Consider the following 5,000-nt stretch of genomic DNA (forward strand, 5'->3'; position numbering starts at 1 on the left):
CCTAACCCAAGTTGTGCCTTAACCTAACCCAAGTTGTGCCTTAACCTAACCCAAGTTGTGCCTTAACCTAACCCAAGTTGTGCCTTAACCTAACCCAAGTTGTGCCTTAACCTAACCCAAGTTGTGCCTTAACCTAACCCAAGTTGTGCCTTAACCTAACCCAAGTTGTGCCTTAACCTAACCCAAGTTGTGCCTTAACCTAACCCAAGTTGTGCCTTAACCTAACCCAAGTTGTGCCTTAACCTAACCCAAGTTGTGCCTTAACCTAACCCAAGTTGTGCCTTAACCTAACCCAAGTTGTGCCTTAACCTAACCCACGTTGTGCCTTAACCTAACCCACGTTGTGCCTTAACCTAACCCACGTTGTGCGTTAACCTAACCCACGTTGTGCCTTAACCTAACCCACGTTGTGCCTTAACCTAACCCACGTTGTGCCTTAACCTAACCCAAGTTGTGCCTTAACCTAACCCAAGTTGTGCCTTAACCTAACCCAAGTTGTGCCTTAACCTAACCCAAGTTGTGCCTTAACCTAACCCAAGTTGTGCCTTAACCTAACCCAAGTTGTGCCTTAACCTAACCCAAGTTGTGCCTTAACCTAACCCAAGTTGTGCCTTAACCTGCTCTGTAATTGGCATATGACACGTTACATTAATCCAGTGTTGTCTAACCACAACCCTCTGAATATAGTTCGCTACTCGCACCGCCCACCCTCTTGTGTATCGTTTCATGTTCAACACTTCGCAAGTGTTGCTTACTTTTTACATGCTCCCGCTGTACACTGTAATGTGGACGACTGCAGGATGTACATCGCCCCCCCCCTCCCCCCTGCCTTCGCACGCTGGTCGTTCAGGTGCTTGCGTGTTCAATGCCCTTCGCAGCTGTTCACTGGCATTCGCATGTCGAAGCGCTCAGTCTACGTCGTGGTACGGCCTGTGTCCACTGTCCGCTGATGTCGTAAGCTTAACCCTCACATTGTACTGCACATAGGTCCGTATGTACTGAATGATACGCTGTGGCACATGTGTGACTGTACAACGACTGCGCCCAACAACAGCGAACCATACGGTCCAAATGTTGTGCACTCAGCCACGTGCCGTCTCCCCATAACAGCTACATTGCAGTGTGGTACGCCATAGAGACGTGTGGGAGTAACGGACGCCCTGGATGGCGATCAGCATGAGCCGTCTGTTGATGTAGTGGCGCGTGTATTCAAACGTAGTCGTCTCTTCTCACACAGTGTGATAGCATGGTGCACCGCGTTCCACATCTGCGACATGGTACAGATGCTGGTTGACAGTCGGTCTCGTAATGGACATCGCATACGTAGGGGGCCACCTCCCACGTGTTCTCTAGTCGTGCACATTTTGTTGCGTGTATGTGGGCAGACGTAGTGTGTCGTGACACCTAACAGACAGGTATGCAATAATCGTTGCATTTGCAAACTGGGATGGACGTCTACGTTTGCTGGTGACGTTACGCAAATGAACAACTGGTAAACCCATTGTGGTGCGGTTGTTGTTGCTGGAGGTAAATCAGTAAGGGCAAATCTGTGTGTGAAGCGATACGCGGCGGTGGCTGGGCGGGACCGTCCCCGGCCGGTGAGGGGGGGCCGCCCGGCGTGCTGGCCGCGCGGTGCGTGGGCGCACGCGCTACAGCCGGCTGGTGGGGGCGCCCAGTGGCAGGCGCGCCGGCCGACGGACGCGGCAGGCGGCGCAGCTGCGCGCCGGGGCACCCTGCGCGCGGCGCCGGGCGGCCAAAGTGGGTCCTCGCGGGCCCGGTGCGAAGCGCGGTGGACATCTGCAGTGTGCTGGTCCGACTGAGGACTGTGTGCGTTGAGGATGCGCCGCCGCCCGGCACTCGGCGCCGCGACGCCGTCTGCTGCTCGGTCGCCCCAGCGGTTCTCGCTGGTGGTTTGTATCGCAGTTGTGCAGACGTGTTGGCACGTGCGCTGTGCTGGGAGAGTTCGCTTCGGCACCCACGTGGGGCCTTTGCCCTTCTGTGGCGCTGGCGTTGGAGCTGCCGGTCACCGTAGGTGGCGCGTGTTGTCTCCCGCCGGCAATGCCACGACAGCACGCTCCCGGGCCTCTGTCGGCAGCGGCAAGCTCAGTTGGGAGCACGGGTGGTCGCACCTAAAGCGTCTACTCGCCTAACTCCGGGCGATTGCGCCTCTCTCGAACCCGACCAAGTACTTAGGACGGCGCTGCGCGCCGCCGGGACCTGAGAGGGTTTCGAGGTGTATTGTGCAGGGGAGCTCAGCCTCCTCCTGTTTGCAGAATAATTGAGCGGACGCTTGCGTGTTCGCGCGGGCCCCTGGGACACACTCCCGGGCGGCCGGCTGCTCAGCTCTAGTTGACGCAGCTCCCTGGTTGATCCTGCCAGTAGTCATATGCTTGTCTCAAAGATTAAGCCATGCATGTCTCAGTACAAGCCGCATTAAGGTGAAACCGCGAATGGCTCATTAAATCAGTTATGGTTCCTTAGATCGTACCCACGTTACTTGGATAACTGTGGTAATTCTAGAGCTAATACATGCAAACAGAGTCCCGACCAGAGATGGAAGGGACGCTTTTATTAGATCAAAACCAATCGGTCGGCTCGTCCGGTCCGTTTGCCTTGGTGACTCTGAATAACTTTGGGCTGATCGCACGGTCCTCGTACCGGCGACGCATCTTTCAAATGTCTGCCTTATCAACTGTCGATGGTAGGTTCTGCGCCTACCATGGTTGTAACGGGTAACGGGGAATCAGGGTTCGATTCCGGAGAGGGAGCCTGAGAAACGGCTACCACATCCAAGGAAGGCAGCAGGCGCGCAAATTACCCACTCCCGGCACGGGGAGGTAGTGACGAAAAATAACGATACGGGACTCATCCGAGGCCCCGTAATCGGAATGAGTACACTTTAAATCCTTTAACGAGTATCTATTGGAGGGCAAGTCTGGTGCCAGCAGCCGCGGTAATTCCAGCTCCAATAGCGTATATTAAAGTTGTTGCGGTTAAAAAGCTCGTAGTTGGATTTGTGTCCCACGCTGTTGGTTCACCGCCCGTCGGTGTTTAACTGGCATGTATCGTGGGACGTCCTGCCGGTGGGGCGAGCCGAAGGCGTGCGACCGCCTCGTGCGTGTTCGTGCGTCCCGAGGCGGACCCCGTTGAAATCCTACCAAGGTGCTCTTTATTGAGTGTCTGGGTGGGCCGGCACGTTTACTTTGAACAAATTAGAGTGCTTAAAGCAGGCAAGCCCGCCTGAATACTGTGTGCATGGAATAATGGAATAGGACCTCGGTTCTATTTTGTTGGTTTTCGGAACCCGAGGTAATGATTAATAGGGACAGGCGGGGGCATTCGTATTGCGACGTTAGAGGTGAAATTCTTGGATCGTCGCAAGACGAACAGAAGCGAAAGCATTTGCCAAGTATGTTTTCATTAATCAAGAACGAAAGTTAGAGGTTCGAAGGCGATCAGATACCGCCCTAGTTCTAACCATAAACGATGCCAGCCAGCGATCCGCCGCAGTTCCTCCGATGACTCGGCGGGCAGCCTCCGGGAAACCAAAGCTTTTGGGTTCCGGGGGAAGTATGGTTGCAAAGCTGAAACTTAAAGGAATTGACGGAAGGGCACCACCAGGAGTGGAGCCTGCGGCTTAATTTGACTCAACACGGGAAACCTCACCAGGCCCGGACACCGGAAGGATTGACAGATTGATAGCTCTTTCTTGATTCGGTGGGTGGTGGTGCATGGCCGTTCTTAGTTGGTGGAGCGATTTGTCTGGTTAATTCCGATAACGAACGAGACTCTAGCCTGCTAACTAGTCGCGTGACATCCTTCGTGCTGTCAGCGATTACTTTTCTTCTTAGAGGGACAGGCGGCTTCTAGCCGCACGAGATTGAGCAATAACAGGTCTGTGATGCCCTTAGATGTTCTGGGCCGCACGCGCGCTACACTGAAGGAATCAGCGTGTCTTCCTAGGCCGAAAGGTCGGGGTAACCCGCTGAACCTCCTTCGTGCTAGGGATTGGGGCTTGCAATTGTTCCCCATGAACGAGGAATTCCCAGTAAGCGCGAGTCATAAGCTCGCGTTGATTACGTCCCTGCCCTTTGTACACACCGCCCGTCGCTACTACCGATTGAATGATTTAGTGAGGTCTTCGGACTGGTACGCGGCATCGACTCTGTCGTTGCCGATGCTACCGGAAAGATGACCAAACTTGATCATTTAGAGGAAGTAAAAGTCGTAACAAGGTTTCCGTAGGTGAACCTGCGGAAGGATCATTACCGACTAGACTGCATGTCTTTCGATGTGCGTGTCGTGTCGCGCAACACGCTACCTGTACGGCAGCAGCCGTGCGCCGCGTGCGGAACCACGCGTGCCTCTCAAAACTAACTGAAAAATGTTGTGTGGTACGAGCGCTGAAGCTCTGGAGCGGCTGGCCTGCGGCACCTGGCGCCTGGCGCCGGTTTTGAATGACTTTCGCCCGAGTGCCTGTCCGCTCCGGTGTGGAGCCGTACGACGCCCATCGGCCGTGAGGCCGTTGGACACAGAACGCTGGAACAGGGGCCGTCAAACGCCTCAGTCCCGCCTATGCAACTGTTTTGAAAGAGACAGTGGAAACTAAACAAAAAAGATCACCCAGGACGGTGGATCACTCGGCTCGTGGGTCGATGAAGAACGCAGCAAATTGCGCGTCGACATGTGAACTGCAGGACACATGAACATCGACGTTTCGAACGCACATTGCGGTCCATGGATTCCGTTCCCGGGCCACGTCTGGCTGAGGGTCGGCTACGTATACTGAAGCGCGCGGCGTTTGTCCCGCCTTCGGAGACCTGGGAGTGTCGTGGCCGCCTGTGGGGCCGGCCGCGTCTCCTTAAACGTGCGATGCGCGCCCGTCGCCTGGCGGTTCGCATACCGGTACTTTCTCGGTAGCGTGCACAGCCGGCTGGCGGTGTGGCGTGCGACACCTCGTACAACGACCTCAGAGCAGGCGAGACTACCCGCTGAATTTA

At 55.3% G+C, this 5,000-nt stretch overlaps 3 non-coding genes across 3 annotated transcripts in view; all 3 read left to right on the plus strand.

Annotated features, from left to right (window-relative positions):
* Positions 1 to 2,359: 2,359 nt before the first annotated feature.
* Positions 2,360 to 4,268, plus strand: LOC126138111 (small subunit ribosomal RNA). Its single transcript, XR_007528135.1, has one exon. It is a non-coding gene; the product is annotated as a small subunit ribosomal RNA (ribosomal RNA).
* Positions 4,269 to 4,620: 352 nt separating this feature from the next.
* On the plus strand, positions 4,621 to 4,775 carry LOC126138066 (5.8S ribosomal RNA). The gene has a single exon (XR_007528096.1). It is a non-coding gene; the product is annotated as a 5.8S ribosomal RNA (ribosomal RNA).
* Positions 4,776 to 4,964: 189 nt separating this feature from the next.
* The window catches only part of LOC126138059 (large subunit ribosomal RNA), a 4,045-nt gene continuing 4,009 nt past the window's right edge, over positions 4,965 to 5,000 (plus strand). The window contains exon 1 of the ribosomal RNA XR_007528092.1: positions 4,965 to 5,000. This exon is cut by the window's right edge and continues 4,009 nt beyond it. This is a non-coding gene — a ribosomal RNA (large subunit ribosomal RNA).

This window comes from Schistocerca cancellata, unplaced genomic scaffold (genome assembly GCF_023864275.1).
Source record: "Schistocerca cancellata isolate TAMUIC-IGC-003103 unplaced genomic scaffold, iqSchCanc2.1 HiC_scaffold_649, whole genome shotgun sequence".
NCBI lineage: Eukaryota > Metazoa > Arthropoda > Insecta > Orthoptera > Acrididae > Schistocerca > Schistocerca cancellata.